Below are 17,428 nucleotides of genomic sequence, written 5' to 3'. Positions count from 1 at the left end.
CTGGTGGCTTTAGCTCCAATTCGACCCCTAGCCTGGGAACCTCCATATGCCGCAGGTGCAGCCCTAAAAAGCAAAAAAAAAAAAAAAAAAAGGAGCAGTGTTTACTCTCTCCCATTCTTCCATCTGATCTGAACTCCTACGCCCTTCGTCATACTGTTCACATACTTTTACAGGAGGTTGCTGGGTGGTGGACCTTTCAAACAAAACATCTAATATTCCTTTTTGTTTGTTTCTGAGCTAGTTTCAAACCTCTTGGGAATCTGGATAGTCCCATAAAGCTGCTCTGAAAATATGTGTAATTAAAACAACAACGACAAAAGGAAGAAAATAAAATAAAACTTACATCCCTTCCAATCTTTCCCTTAGCACCTTCAGTCAAGAGCTAAAAGCACTTTGAAGTCTGTAGGAATCCAACAATTCGGTTTCTTAGGCAACCCTCCACGGTGAGTTCATGATTTCTTTGGCATTTTCTGATACTTTCGACAGCAGTTGCTTTCAAATCCCCCATAAAGGTCTTGAGAAGCCTTGGGACATTGTCATTTGAGATGATAACAGAATTATTTTCAGAGAAGAGCTGGATTGTATTGTGAAAGTTTCTGAAGATGGAGCCCAGATGCTTAACCGTGGCCTGAGCTCAAATCTGGATCACAAATGTGGAGGGAACAACAGCCCCAGAAATGTCATGCTTCCCCACCCCAGTGAGTGCCAAGAATTTAAAAGATAAAGGAAATAAGGGGACCGTGAGTGAAGCAGCCTACCTCTCCGCAAGGCGAGAGACTGGAACTTGGCTGCAGAGGAGAAAGGGAGCCAGAGGTTTTCACTCTGTATTTTCCTAGGGACAAAATTCAATATCAATGCTACTTTATTTCTTAGTCAAAAAGTCGTCGTCTCTTTTGTGTTTGTTTTAGGTGTTTATATTAACAACGTGTTCTATATCATGTTTTATCAATAACAGCGCAACAACAAAATCCAAATATTATTTCAGCTCCTATGTGTGGAATGTTGCAATCGCATGGATATTGAAGAATAATGTAGTTTACAAAGGATCGCAAGTAAATCATTCTTTGTATTTGGATATTAAGGCTGTTTATCTGTTGGTGAGTAGGGACCAGTCCTGACTGCGTTTGGGTAACCCATGTGGTGCCCATCATATGATGTGGCAGATACATCTTGGAATTTAACAGCAAAGAACTTGGTTTCAGTTCGGTTTTAGCCACTTCAACCATGTGATTTTGGAGAAACCGGTCAGACGATTGGAGCCTCAGTTTCCTTTTTAGAAAAGTAACACGGGAGTTCCCGTCGTGGCGCAGTGGTTAGCGAATCCGACTAGGAACCATGAGGTTGTGGGTTCGGTCCCTGCCCTTGCTCAGTGGGTGAAGGATCCTGCGTTGCTGTGAGCTGTGGTGTAGGTTGCAGACGCGGCTCGGATCCCGCGTTGCTGTGGCTCTGGCGTAGGCCGGTGGCTACAGCTCCGATTAGACCCCTAGGTGGGAACCTCCATATGCCAAGGGAGCGGCCCAAAGAAATAGCAAAAAAAAAAAAAAAGGCAAAAAAAAAGGAAAGAAAAGTAACACAATACGGTCTGAGCTCCATCTGTGCAGGGCAGTGTCGTGGGCAGCAGATTAGTATCTTCGCCTAACTCTGGATGAGGCAGGACAAGTAACATTTGTTGGAGTTTGAAAGCCTGTGCTTTTAGCAAGCATACCTCAGATGCAGAACAGCAGTTTTTGATAAGTGAGATTGAAAGAGCCAGTGCTCCATCCGGTCTTCTGCTCTCACCTGGATTAGTCATTCAATAGAATGATTCTTGCCTGATCAATTGTTTATCCCGTTGTCCAGACTGGAAATCTGACTCTCCCCTTCACGGCGATTCTTCCTTCTCAAACCCAAATGAATTAGCAGCCGCTGATTCCATTTCTGAGCCAGCTCTCATACACACCTCCATCCTCATGGCTCCTTCTTCACCTGGACTCTTGGAAAAGTGTCTCCCAAGTGGGCTCTCCCTGCCTCCAAAATATTCCCGTTCTTCTCGGTCTTCCAGGGCAGAGTAGAGCCAGGGTGCTCATACCCACTTTTCTTCCATCTTGTCCCCTTACCTACAGATAAAGCCCAATTTCCTTATTTTTGCATAAAAGCTGAATCACAGTCTGCTTGCATCCTGCCTGTCCAGTGTCATCGTCTGTCTTTTCTGATTACATGGGTCCAGCCAAGAGATGACATGTCTGCAACTACACATCATTTTTTCACATGTATCTATCTTGTATATTTGTTTGTTCCGTCAAAATGCTACCCATCCTTCAGAGCCACAGATACTACGTCACCTAAAAGCTTTCCATGTTGTTCCAATTCGAAAATTACATCTCCTTATCTTGTGCTTTCAAAAGATTGCCTGTATCAAGTACAGCTCCAGCTGCATTTTCTTGTCACTGGAAATTCACTAATGGCATGGTATTAATTTATATGTATTCATAGCTTTTATTTTTATTTTTCGTGGCTTTTATTTTTTTGGCCACAACTGCAGCATGTAGAAGTTCCTGGGCCAGGGTTTGAACCTGTGCCACAACAGCAACCAAAGCCACTGCAATGACAACACCAGATCCTTAACCCACTGTGCCACAAAAGAACTCCCCCTTCGTATTTTTTGAATGCGTAGCCAAGGGGAGGCTACGACTGTGTATTTGGACTGACGTTTATCCCATCCCCATTTCTACTTACATGGCCTTGAAAGAGAAGATTTCAGGTTCATTTAGTTTACCAGGCGTATTCTCACCAACTTAAGCTCAATCAATAAGTCTATTTCTCAGTGGCTTTATCTTTTCTAATGCATTCAGGACACGAGTGGGCAGTGGTGGGTCTTACAGACTAATGCGGTGATTTTTAGGAAGATTATAATGGTATTGTTATAGGCATTGATACCTAATTTGTTTTCCAATCACTGTCACCTTGGCCCCCACGTCTATGTGATTTCTAGAAAAGCAGTAATAGAAATAGAGAAAACTTGTAAAATGGCATGAATAACTCCTCACTTGCTCCACATTCCCTAATACAAGTTTTTGATGGGAACTAGGTTAGAATACATGGCTTACTAACTCTCCTAATTTAATTCTCTTTCCTTATGAATGATGCCTAGATGTGATGAGAGAGAGAGAGAGAGAGAGAGAGAGAGGGATTGATTCAGTCCTACCAAGGGCTTTGAGTCCATTATCTCATACAGTAATACGGGACCAGGGAGAGATGAATATTTCTGTTCAACGAAGTAGAAGTGGAAGTTAAATAGAAAGACAAACTATGGATTACTGCATTTTAATACATTATTTTTTCCAATTTAATATATTTACCAGTTTAAATTCTCTTGAAGGTGAAAAGGAGCCAGGCAAATGATGGGCAGAAAAGGCCTCCTTGTGGGTGGCTTTCATTTGCGTTCTTTTTTTTTTTTTAGGGCCTAACCCCCAGCATATGGAAGTTCCCAGGCTAGGGGTTGAATCGGAGCTGTAGCTGCTGGCCTACACCACAGCCACAGCAATGCAGGATCTGAGATTCCTCTTCGACCTACACCAGAGCTCACGGCAACACTGGACCCTTAACCCACTGAGCAAGGCCAGGGGTAAAACCCATGTCCCCAGGGATATCAGTTGGGTTCATTAATGCTGAGCCACAATGGGAACTCACTCTTTTTTTTTTAATTTGAATTTTTTTTATTAAAGTGTAGTGGACTTACAGCGTTGTGCTATACAGTGGGACCACATTGCTTTTCCATTCTAAATGTAATTGTTTGCATCTATTAACCCCAAACTCCCCGTCTATCCCACTCCCCCCACACTCCCCCTCGGCAGCGCAAGTCTATGTCTGTGGGTCTGTGCATCCTCTTTAGAAACACCTTTTTGTGCAGGGAAGAGACTGCAACTCAATAGAGGAACGATAAGATCTAATTTACTTCTCGTTTAAGTCAGGGGGTGCTGTTGAGACACTGTGCCATTGAGCACAGCAGAATGCAAGTCTTAGATAAAGTTTTGGGGCCAGGAGTTGATTGGGATCTGAGTTGTGTTTGTTATAGCAATTGGTCTGCATTTTTGACAGCCTCAGAAGCTTGTCTGTGAAGCAGAACTGTGATGGATTGGTTGAGTTCCAGAAGTGTATTCACTGGAGTGAGGCTGCTGCTCACTCAAATCCCGGGGTCACTAACTGGTTGATTTTCTATGTTATGCTCACTGTCATTGATTGATTATATTAATTTTTGATTGAGTTGGTTTTTGTTTTTGAGTTGCTTGAGCTATCTGTATATTTTGGACATTAAGCTTTTGTCAGTTGCATCGTTTGCAAATATTTTTTCCCAGTCCATAGGTTGTCTTTTCATTTTATTTATGGTTTCCTTTGCTAAACATAAGCAACCCTAAGTGTTCATTGGCAAATGAATGGATAAGTAAGAGGCGGTACATGTATACCATAAAATATTACTCAGCCCTAAAAAATAATGAAATAATGCCATCTGCAGCCATATGGCTGGAAGTAGAGATTATTATACTAAGTGAAGTAAGTCAGATAGAGAAAGATAAATGTATGTTATCACTTACATATGGAATCTAAAAAGATACAAATGAACTAGTTACAAAATAAAAATAGACTCACAAACTTCAAAAGAAAAAACTTACCGTTCCCAAAGGGGAAATGTGGGGGGGATAAATTAGAAGTTTGGGTTTAACATATACACACTGCTATACATAAAAGAGAGAATCAACAAAGACCTACTTACTGTATAGTACATGGAACTCTACTCAATATTCTGTAATAATCTGAAAAAGAATGGATATTTGTGTAACTGAATCACTTTGCTGTACACCTAAAACGAACTCAACATTACAAATCAACTATACTCCTAAATAAAATAAAAATTAAAGGCGTTCCCATTGTGGTGCAGCAGTTAACGCATCTGACTAGGAACCATGAGGTTGCAGGTTCGATCCCTGGCCTTGCTCAGTGGGTTAAGGATCCAGCGTTGCCGTGAGCTGTGGTGTGGGTCGCAGATGTGGCTTGGATTTGTCGTTGCTGTGGCTGTGGTGTAGGCTGGCGGCTACAGCTCTGATTGGACCCCTAGCCTGGGAACCCTCATATGCCGCAGGAGTGGCCCTAGAAAAGACAAAAAAAAAAAAAATTACATTAAAAAAACCCTGGGATCATTAACTGGTTGACTTTCCCTATTCTGCTCACTGCCATTGATTGATTAGATTAAAGTGTATTGTCACTGATTAAGCAAACAGAATTAAAAGCTGTTCTTGTGTTTACTTGTTACCATGGTTTAAAAAAAAAAAATCCATTTTTTCCCCTAGGAATGAGGGACTTTTTAATTTCCACTGTCAATATGTAGATTTTATGATCTTTTATATGCTAAAATCTGCTTCCAGATTTTGACTTCTGCTCCCAGGAAGATGATGTAGATATAGTCTTTCCTTGATTCCTCCTCCGAATGGCAGTGAGAGCTCTAATAATGACAGAGAAACCAAACAAAAGAAGACTCTAAAAGTGGGAAAGGAGCGATTAGACTGGCCAAGGATCTCAAAAAGCAAGAGCTGACGCCATGGTGACTTGGGTTTGTGTTTTACTTCATGTATCTCAGACCTGGAGTTGAAGAAGCCAGGAACCCACCAATGTCCTTAGGCAGAGATCAATCCCAACAAAACCCTAGACTCTCTAACTAAAGGGCCAGGAAGGGGACAGCCTAATAGAAATCATACATTCAGATAAAAAGGTGATCTACTCAAGGCAAACACCCAGAAAACAATAGTAGCCTCAGCCCTGCTGGGACCCTCAAAGGCCACGCGAGGAGATTTTACTTCCATAAGCTCTTGCCCCCCAAACCTCCAGCAGTGTGGTTCCAGGCTGAGAAAACGCCGGGACTTTAGTCCCTGGGGGAATGTAATGAGACTCCTCAGCTCCCTGAGCATTTTCAGCAGAGAACACAAGGGGAAGGTAACCTCCCTCCCTCGCTGGCAGTAATAAAGTACAGCCCCCGTAGGATGGAGTCAAAGGAGACTCAGCAGAGATTCAGTACTTTCATTACCACATAGCAGTAACAAGACCACCCCCCGGGGGGACAGAGGTGGCCATCTGAGGGCAGCAAAGCATTACTCACAGCCCCCTCAGCAGTGTCATTGGAGGGCGAGTGAGAGGTACAACTTCCACTCTCACCTGACAGTAATGAGGAGCACACACCCTCGGGGGTCAACAGACACCAAGAGGGGAACCTGGGAAGGAGGCAACAGACTGACTCAGAGTACTGCAAGATGCTGATGTGAGAAAAATGACACGAGCACCTGGAAAGATATACCATCACCATGGGCTGGAAGAATTAATGTTAAACTGACCATATGCTACCGAAGGAAATCTGCCCATTCAATGCAATCCCTATCAAAATGCCAATGCCATTTTTCACAGAAGTAGAACAAATAATTTAAAAATGCCTAAGGAAACATAAAAGACTGAATAGACAAAACATTCATAAGAAAGAAGGAGCTTTCACATTCTATGATTTCAAACTCTGCTACAAAGCTACAGTCATCAAAACAGTATGGTATTGATGGAAAAATGCACACACATAGATCAATGGAACAGAACAAGACCCCAGAAATAAACCCACACTTATATGGACAGTTAATTTATGATAAAGGAGGCAAGAATATACAACAGGGAAAAGACAGCCTCTTCAATAAATGCTGCTGGAAAAACTGGACAGCTATATGCAAAAGAAACAAATTGGATTATTTTTTCACACCATTAAAAAACAACTCAAAATAGGAGTTACCATAGTGGTGCAGCAGAAACGAATCCGACTAGGAACCATGAGGTTGTGGGTTCAATCCCTGGCCTCGCTCAGTGGGTTAAGGATCCGGCGTTGCCATGAGCTGTGGTGTAGGTCACAGACGTGGCTCAGATCTGGCATTGCTGTGGCTGTGGCGTCGGCCGGCAGCTGCAGCTCTGATTAGATCCCTAGCATGGGAACCTCCATATGCTGTGGGTGTGGCCCTAAAAAAACAAAAAACAAAACAAAACAAAACAAAACCCTCAAAATAGATTAAAGACTTAAATGTAAAACCTGACACCATAAAAATTCTAGAAAACATAGGCAAGTGTGCTCTTTGGCATTAGTGTAGTCATGTATATACATATATATATACACACACACACACTCTCAGACAAGTCAAAGCAAAGACGAACATAAGCAAATGGAATTACATCATACTAAAAAGTTTTTGCACGGCAAAGGAAACCATCTACAAAATGGAAAAGCAGCTTACTGAATGAGAGAAGATATCTGTAAATGATTCATCTGATGAAGGGTTAGTATCCAAAATAAACAAATAAGTAATACAACTCAACATTATAAAGTCTCCCAAATCAAACAAACAAAAAACACCCAATTAAAAAATGAGCAGCGTCAAAAAGACAAATAACGAACGTTGGCTAAGATATGGAGAAAAGGGAAATCTAGTATGCTCTTGGTTGCAATTTAAATTAGTGCAGCCATGGTGGAAAACAGTATGGTGATTCCTGAAACAACTAAAAATAGAATAACACATGATCCAGAAATTCCACAACTGGGTATGTATCTGCAGAAAATGAAAACAGTGATTCGAGAAGCTGTATGCACCCTAGTGTTCAAAGCAGCATTATTTACAACAGCCAAGATATGGAAGCAACCTAAATGTTCATCAATAGATGAACAGATAAAGAAGATGTGGTATATATACAATGGAATATTACTCAACCATAAAAGAGAATGGAATTCTGCCATTTGCAGCTACGTGGATGGATCTAAAAGGTATATGCTTAGTGAAATAAATCAAACAGAGAAAGACAAAAACTGTATGTTATTATCATAAGGAACCTGAAAAATAAAATAAACAAATGAATATAACGAAACAGAAAGAGTCTTACAGATATGGAGAATAAACTCGTGGTTACCCCTGGAGAGAGGGATGAGGGAAGGGGCGAGATAAGGCTAGGAGATTAAGCAATACAAACTACTAAATATAAAATAAATGAGATACAAGGGTATAATGCATATACTCCGGGAATATAGCCAATATTTTAGAATAACTTTAAATGAAGTACAATCCATAAAAATATTAAATCACAATGTTGCACATCTGGAACTAATGTAATATTGTAAATCACTACACTTCAATTAAAAAATGGGCAGAGGACACGAATAGACGTTTTTCCAAAGACATACAGATGGCCAACAGGCACATGAAAAGATGCCCAACATCACTAATCATCAGGGAAATGCAATCAAAACCACAGTGAAATATCACCTCACACTTGTCAGGATGGCCATTATCAAAAAGACAACAAATAACAAGTGTTGGCAGGGATACGGAGCAAAAGGAACCCTTTTGCGATATTGGTGGGAGTGAAAATTGAGATAGTCACTATAGAAAATCGTACGGACATTTCTCAAAAAATTAAAAATAGAGCTACTGTACAATCCAGCAATCCCACCTCTGGATATTCACCAAAACAAAGGAAAAAATTGATTAAAAATATATATGCATTCTTTTGTTCATTGAAGCATTATTTACAGTAACCAGCAGACAGAAACAACCTAAATTCCCAGTAATAGATGACTAAAAAAGATGTCTTTACATATAAAAGTAAATAATCTAGAAGATTAGAAGATTATTAAGTCTCAAAATAGAATGAAAGATTCTACAGGAAAACTATCAAGAAGATTATTAAGTCACAAAATAGAATGAAATCTTCCCATTTGTGACAACATGGTTGGATGGAGCAGATATTATGCTAAGTGAAATGTCAGAAAAAGACAAATAGCATGTGCATTCACTTAAGGTAGAATCTAAAATATATAGAACTTTTTTTGTGTGAGAAAAAAGAAGGTATACATGTATGTGTAGCTGGGTCACCATGCTGTACAGAAGAAAATAATAATAAATAAATAAATAAAACCCTTTGAGCACTGAACAAACAAACAAACAAAGAAAAGAAAAACAGAAAGTAGAGTAAATGAAATGTTTGGGGTGTGCTAATATCATAATAAGAAATTTGCCATCTTTTTCGAGGCTTGAGACAGTCCATGTGGACTGGGAATTATCTATCTGTTCCTTGATGGTCTGAAATAACTGGCAATATTTACTTTGTAATTCCTGTTGAACTGGTTTTGTTATTCACTATCAGTTATTTCGTAGCTTAACAGCCCTATATTTGGGCTGTTTTCTTCATTTCTTATGTGATGAGGTCACATTTCTTCATAGACAGATGTGTATGTGTGTACATCTGTCTATGAAGAGATACACACAAATGTACATACATATATGCACCCTCATACACACACTACATGATGCTAATCAGGTGCTACAGTTTAGATTCCTTCTGCAACTGAAAACATTCATACTCTGCCTTTATACCTTTGAAATGATACATCAAACACTATCTCTTCTGATATTGAGACAAAAATATTGGCTTAAAATGTTTACCTTCTCTACTTGCATGATAAAACATCTTTATTTCCCTGGTTCAAATATTTTGCAAAGGTGTGGTCAGGTGTTGCTTCATGGAATTTTCCTAGGATGTAGGGATCTTTCCTTTTTTCTTTTGATTTTGTCTCAAACTCACTCTCATTTTAGCGGCTCTTCTCATGCCTTGAAGTCGAGTAGAGGTTTTCTGCTACGCCATCACCATCTACTCATTGGATTTTTCCAGTCTGAATTCTAGTCTTTTGTTTTCTGCGTGAGCTTTTAATTCTTCATGGACACATAAAGCCGCCACTGCTTCGGTCAATGTCTGCACTCGCTCTGTCCGGCTGTCGGAGTTATGACACAATTTCAATAGGTGGAGCATCTGGAACTGCAAGTTGATTCTTCTACTTCAATCTTTTCTTGAAAGTTCTGCCCTTATATTTGCATACGTGTTTTTTAGAATCAGCATAATCATTTCCAGTAAAAATATATCTATCGGGGAGTTCCCGTCGTGGCGCAGTGGTTAACGAATCCGACTAGGAACCATGAGGTTGCGGGTTCGATCCCTGCCCTTGCTCAGTGGGTCAAGGTTCCGGTGTTGCCGTGAGCTGTGGTGTAGGTCGCAGACGCGGCTCGGATCTTGCATTGCTGTGGCTCTGGCGTAAGCTGGCAGCTACAGCTCCGATTCGACCCCTAGCCCGGGAACCTCCATATGCTGCAGGAGCGGCCCAAGAAATAGCAAGAAATAGCAAAAAGACACACAAAATATATATATATATATATATATATATATATATATATATATATATATATATATATATATCGGGATTTTGGGGAGGGGAATGGTACATAGACTTTTTGCACTGAATTTCACTGCTGCTCTAGTTGGGTTGTAGCCATCATCTTTTACCCCTCTTGTTGTCCTCCTAGAGGGTACGAAATGCAAAGTCGGCTATGACTACCATCGTCTGATTCTCTTAGAACCTTAGAACCCTGTCCTTCCTTTATTCCCACTGAAATTCTGCTTCATGGGGGCCACCAGCTTTAACTACTCTGCCACGTGAAGGCTCTGGAATGCTGATATAAGAGCTTGTCCATTGGGTTTATTTGTACTTTACCCACATATTTTCTGTCCTATTGTCCCGAGAAATCAGCTGTACTTGGACTTTTTAATAAATTTTGGAAGAGAGTGACTTTATTTTCCCCTCTGGCTGCTTTATCACTTTTCCCTTTGCTTCTACTTTTGCTTTTCAATAATGTGCCTTTGACGTCCTGTTCCCCCCTTTGTCTTGTTTTGGTTCATTAAGCGTCTCAAATGTGTAGCTTGATGCTATTAATCAATTTGGGGAAATTCTCAGCTATTTTATTTTTATTTTTGTCTTTTTTTTCTTTTAGGGCCCCACCCGCAGCATATGGAGGTTCCCAGGCTGGGGGTCCAATCGGAGCTGCAGCTGCCAGCCTACACCACAGCCCCAGCAATGCCAGATCCGAGGGGCATCTGTGACCTAGATCACAGCTCATGGCAACCCTGGATCCTTAACCCACTGAGCGAGGCCAGGAATCGAACCTGAGTCCTCATGCATGCTAGTCAGATTCATTTCCGCTGAGCCGTGGCGGGAACTCCAGACACTTTAAAATAATCTATTGATTTTATCTCATTGTCCCTGTATTCTGAGACACCGATCACAGGAATGTTTCGATTTTTGACTGAGTGCTTCATGTTTATTCCTCCCTGTTTTGTCATTCTTTTCTTAATTCTCTCTCTCTATATGTATATGTGCTTCTATTTGCATATTTTCTTTCAATCTGATATCTACATTTCAATTTTTGTGTTTCTCTGCAACCGAGCTTCTAGTCATTAATTGAGTCCCTAACTTCAGATATTATATTTTTCAGTTGTAGAATACTCTTTCATAAATGAAAATTTCTGGTGAAATTCCATATCCTTCTGTTTATTTCGTACTTCTTCCTTTCCCTCTCTCTCTCTCTTTTTTTGGTCTTTTTAGGGCCGCACCTGCAGCATATGGAAGTTCCCAGGGGTCGAATCAGAGCAACAGCTGCTGGCCTACATCATAGTCACAGCAACGCCAGATCTGAGCCGCATCTGTGAACTACACCACAGCTCACGGCAGCACTGCACCCTTAACCCACTGAGTGAGGCCGGGGATCGAACCTGCATCACCATGGGTAAAAGTTGGGTTTGTAACCGCTGAGCCACAATGAGAACTCCTCTCGCTTCTTGAAAACAGTAATCATAGTTATTTTAAAGTCTGCTGCTCACTCCAATATTTAATCACCTGGCGTTCTGCCTTCGTTGGCTTTTTTTTTTTTTTTTTTTTAAATCTTGGTTGTTAGATAATTCCATCTTTTTTTTAGGCGAATAAATTTTGACAGAATGCCAGTCAAAGTTTTTTTAGGAAAAGAAACATCAAGTTCGCCTCCACCTTGGCCCAGACTGGCAAGTGGTGCAGGAAGAAGGCTGTGGCATTTTTCATACCACTGCCTCCCTTCCTCTGAGCTTGCGGTTCTCAGGCCGTGCTGGTTGGTTGCCCTCAACATCTCTTTCTTCTCCTGGGTCGCTGTCTCGGGAGCAGCCAAAGCCTGGGACACTACAGGACAGTCCCGGCTGCATTTTGGATTTTTTGGGCTTGGTTCTTGGGCCTTTAGCCCACCCTGTTTTAGAGTTCAGCAAACACGTTGAGGGACCTGCCTTGTGTTTGAGGTCACTCAGCAGCTTGTCTCTTTTCTCCATCTGTCAGCAAAAGCCTGTGGCCTTGCTCAAGACCAATCTTGCAGCCCTTGGCTTGTCCTCAAAACTGGCAGACTTTTTACGAAGGATGGCGAAGGGCCCCAGCACTTTCTTGAAAACTCTCTCCACTCTGGAGTTTTTCCACAGATTTGCTGCCTTTTTTTTTTTTTTTTTGGCCCTGCCCAGGGCATGTGGAGGTTCCTGGACCAGAAATTAAACCTGCACCACAGCAATGATTTGTGACAATACTGGCTCCTTAACCCACTGTGCCACAAGGGAACTCCTATTACCCCGTCTTTGTAGCCAACACATATGTTGACAATTTAAATATTTGACAATTAATCTAATTTTCTAGTTGTTCTGAGTGAAAGTTTGAACTGTGCTGGGTGCTCCATCCCATCTGGAAGCAAGAACAGTCGATGCAGGATGTAGGTCGTCCTGTGAGTTTCATTTCCTGCCCTTCTTCCTCCTACATCTGTTTCTGTATTTATCCTGCCTTGTCGTCTTATTTCATAGAAAAATCACTAGGAGGCAAACCTGCCAATTTTGGTTTTTGAAAACGTAGCATATTTAAGGAAACAATACTTTTCTGAAACTATGTGAACAATGACCAAGTGTTAAATGGATCGATATCGAGGAAACAATGAGACAAACTGAAACAGAAAGATACATGGTTATGTTGGGACATTGACAAACACTTCGCTAGAGGAGTTCCTGTTGTGGCTCAGCGGGTTAAGAACCTGACTGGTAGCCATGAGGATGCAGGTTCGATCCCTAGCCTTGCTCAGTGCGTTAAGGATCCGGTGTTGCTGTGAGCTGCGGTGTAGGTCAGCAGCTGCAGCTCAGGGTCCACCCCTCGCCCGGGAATTTCCATATGCTGCAAATGCGGCCATAGAAAAAACAAAAACAAAAAACACTTCCCTTGATCTTTATCCATATTTGCTAATGCTCCTTTTCTGGGCATGTGGAAAGACTTGCTCAGCCCCTGTGCGATGTTAACCACGCCGTATGATGAGCTTGACCATGAACTGTGAGTTAATGCAGTGTGTGTCCTGCCGCTGAATGCGTGGAATGGCTAATGTTGGACGCTTCCCTTCTCCCGCCCCTTGTGTGGCCAGGAGTTGAGCCCACGATATCAGGGAGGTAGGTTGCTGAGGGTCTTACAAAAGAAAGCTCCACCAGGGAGGCCTCCAGCCACACAAAGTGCTTTGTCTGAGCAAAAAATAAAACTTCAGTGGCGTTAAGCTAATGCTCTTTGGAGGTTGTCTAATAAGGCGTTGCAACCTATTCCATCGTAGCGAATATAATATTCTAGAATAGAAAATAAAATGAGGGCCAAGCTTATGATCAAATCTTTCTAAACCCGACGTACATTCTTCTAGGTAGGAAGCAACCATGCTGATGATACAATATAGTCAATGCCCTATTGATATTACTTCATGATTAAATAAATAAATACTGTAAAGGAGGCACATTGTCCTTGCGGAATTTCCAATAACAAATGGAGACAGAAGGAATGAGTGTGAGTATCATCAACATGCCACAGGAACAGTCGCTGCAGGCAAGAGCCGCAAAGCAAGGCTCAGAGAAGGAGGAAAGGGATATTTGCAGAGGCTCAAAGTATCTTCCCCCAAAGGTTTCTAGTTACTGCGATGGTTCCGTCACACCTCCACAATTATGTGCGCAAACCCCTCTCCCGTCTGTCTTAAACATCATCACGGCGGTTCAAGGCAGTCCCTAGGAAATGTGCAGAGCTGGGAGTGCCTGGCGCGGGAGACACCTGGGCGGGGCAGGTGGAAAAGCAAAGGGGAGTGAGAGCAGCGCAGACCACATGGTGACTGTGGGGTTAGGTCAGCTCGTGAGAGTTAGATGGGGACAGGGGTGCAGGAGTTTGCATGGTCCACTGGAAAGGGGCAGTGGGTTTGAGTGAAGCAAAGATCTAAGTTTGGACACACCTAGTGAAAAGTAAGTGTGGAAAAGTAGAGGAGAGTCCGAACATTTCTGTGGGCAGAAATATTGCAAGGTTAAAAAACTGTATGTAAAACTCTGCCTGTAACTTGAGTCTATCACTAACAATGAACTAAACTTGCTTATTAAGTTTTTTTAATTAAGGGTTTTATTTTTTAGAGCCCTTTTAGGATTACGACACAATTGAGAGGAACAGAGTTCCCTGGTGGCTCAGTGGGTGAAGGACCTGGGGTCACTGCTGTGGCTCAGGTCACTACTGTGTCCCATGTTTGATCCCTGGCCCAGGAACTTCCACATGCCATGGGTGTGGCCAAAAAAATTGAGAGGGAGCTTCAGAGATTTCCAGTAGGTCCCCTGCCCAACAGATGCCTAATTTCTCCCGTTACCAACATGCCCCATAGAGGAGTGTATTGTTTACAACCGATGAACCTACAATGATACATTATTAGCACCCAGAGTCCACCGTCTACGTTAGAGTTCGCTCTTTGTACTGTGTATAAGATGGATTTGGAAAAAGTATAGGGACCGAAAGCCACCACTGCATTATCATGTAAAGCATTTTCGCCGCCCTGAAAATCCTCTGTGCTCCTTCTATTGCTTGTCCCCAACCCCCACCACTGATCTGTGCGCTGTCTCCATAGTTTTGTCATTTTCGGAATGTCGCATAGTTGGAATCAAATAGCACGTGGTCTTTTCAGATTGGCCTCTTTCAGTTAGGAACATGCATTGAGCATCCCTCCGTGTCTCTTCATGGTTTGTAGCTCATCCCTGTTTATTGCTGCTAATGTTACATGGCCTGGAGGTACCACAGTTTATTTAATCACTCAACTAGTGAAGGACATTTTACTTGCTTCCAAGTTTTGGCAACTACCAATCAAGCTCCAGTAAACATCCCTGAGCAGGGCTTTGTATAGACAGGAGTTTTGAACTCCTTTGGGTACAGTTGCTGGATCACATGGTAAAAGTACTTTTGGTTTTGTGCAAAACCACCAAACTATCTTCCCCAGTGGCGGTACCATTCCCACAAGCCATGTATGAGAGTTCCTGTCGCTGCACACCTTTGACAGGAATTGGTGTCGTCTGTGTTCTAATTTTAACCATTCAGATGGGTATAGTTGTTTTCATTTGCAGCCCTCCGATGGTGTTTGCAGCCTTGCTATGACGGCATAGTCGGTCCAGGAATTTTTGGTTTTGGTGCTGATTCTTTGGGACTTCCGACATAGGTGACCATCTCACCGCGAACAAAGAGTTATTTCTCCCTTCCCAGGTGTATCCACTTCCCACCTCTTGCCTTATTGTGTGTGCAAGGACTTCCAGCACAAAGCTGTCGTTTACCCTGCGAGACAGTGAGGCCTTGGGTGAAGCGAGCATGTGACTCTCTGTGACACATTCACAATTGTTACTCCAGGCTCAGGACAGCGGTGGTCCCAGTAAATATTTGCCAGCACATAAATATCCACACACGCACACATGCACGCATGCACGCAGGCAGGTGCACACCCGTGCACACACAGGAGCACATACCCTGTCACCGAAAAGGGACAGTTCCTGCTTGCTCTGCCCCTGTTTGCATGTAGGATCCTGAACTTGCCAGCCCCTAGGGCCCCTTCCCCTCACCCTCGTTGGATGCCATGGGACAAACCTTACAGACGGCTGCCCTGGATGCTGTGCTCTGGGAAACCAAGCCATCTCACTTAGCACCCAGCTGAAAGGGCGAACCATTCTCAAACTTGAAGTGACACAGATGCTTTTAGGAGAGCTCGAGAGCAGGAAAGGTGAGTGCCAGCAGTGAGCGTGTTTCTGCAGCACCCTGGACTCTCCTTACAGGCAACCGTCGAATCCTTCTGTTCAGGCAGGGCTGCGGGGAGGCTGGGACGCACCCTTGACGGGCCTGAGCATGGCGACCACACATCTGGTTTTGGTCTTGGCCCCGGCCTCTGGGAGCCTTGGGTAAGTTAACTAACCTGAGCTCTGTGCCTCGCTTCCCTGTCGGTGAGCCGGGCATGGTCAGGCTACCCAGGTCCCAGGATTTTCACGAGGCTGAGCAAGGAAAGACGTGGCACGCACACAGAAAGCGCCCGTGGGAGTTATTATTCTGAGCAAGGTCTGGTCTTGGTTAGGAAGACGTGTGAGGCCCCCAAACGCAAGATGAGATGCAACATTTACACTTTCTGACACAGAATGAGACTCCACTGTGCTTACACCAGGGAAGGCTGGACGTGTGGAGGCTGGACTTGGCAACCGCTGGCATCCCTCTAAGCAAGAAGGGAGAAATAAAATGCTCTATTTCGCCTCTTTTTCCTGGATCTGAGAACGTCAAGGTAATATTGATAATTTTCATCCAAGTAAAATCTTTAGCTAAAAAAAAACCCCACTTAGAAAATGTGTTTTTAATACTCTTTCAATGTGATTTCGTGCGACAGCAAGTCGTATGCTCTTCCAAAAATCCAAGACCAAAGGGGAACACTTGGGAACAAAACATCTTCTTAAAATTTCAGAAGAGCATGCGGCTTCAAGGAAAATAGATTTTAGAAGATTGTTATCTTTAAATAATCGTAAAATTAAGTGATGCATTCATTAAGGAAACTGAACCAATTAGCACTATTATTTTCTGTAAGTGACAAGTTTAAGACTCAGTTACAACCACAAGACTGCATTTTCCCTGGTCTACAAAAACAGTGATGCTATCAGATGTTTCTTTTCTCTCTCTGAACAACAGGAAGTGAAAATTATGTCAGCGAGGGCCAGAAGCCAGGCACTCTGGTAGGTAGAGGTCATACTTTGACCTTGCCCCAAATCACACGGTGAGGAAGGATGCACTTCCTGGAATGCTTTTCCGGATCTTCTGACTTTCTGCTGCACCCCACCGCCCCTTTCTCCTAAGCCTGGATCACCTCTTCCAACAAGTGCCTCTGCATTAATCCCGGAGAACGCGGTTTCTGATCATAAACTTGATGGGCCAAGTTCTGTCCGTATAACTTGGTTGAGAGAGAGATTGAGGAAGTTCTGTTCTTTGTTCTCCTTTATCTCTGCATTTTCTGACATTTCTTGTGTTATTTTCACTTTTAACTCGATTTATGAAAAAGTCCCTTGTCTCAATGTGGAAAAAGATTATTGAATTTTAAACTCAATTCAACAATTATCTAGGCATCTGTCAATTGCAAAAGGAAGGAAGCATGACTAAATGTTAGCCCTTCATTCAAGAAGAATCCCTGAAAAATCTCTCTCTCCCTAAACACGC

General features: G+C 42.5%; 1 long non-coding RNA gene across 1 annotated transcript; it reads left to right on the top strand.

Moving 5' to 3' along the window:
• Positions 1-375: 375 nt before the first annotated feature.
• On the top strand, positions 376-17,224 carry LOC125117230 (uncharacterized). The gene is made up of 3 exons (XR_007132547.1): positions 376-443; positions 16,395-16,508; positions 16,907-17,224. It is a non-coding gene; the product is annotated as an uncharacterized LOC125117230 (long non-coding RNA).
• The last annotated feature ends 204 nt before the right edge of the window (positions 17,225-17,428 follow it).

The sequence above is a fragment of the Phacochoerus africanus genome, chromosome 16 (assembly GCF_016906955.1).
Source record: "Phacochoerus africanus isolate WHEZ1 chromosome 16, ROS_Pafr_v1, whole genome shotgun sequence".
Classification (NCBI taxonomy): domain Eukaryota; kingdom Metazoa; phylum Chordata; class Mammalia; order Artiodactyla; family Suidae; genus Phacochoerus; species Phacochoerus africanus.
The sequence above is the reverse complement of the archived record's forward strand: the minus strand, read 5'-3'. Positions and strand labels throughout refer to the sequence as shown.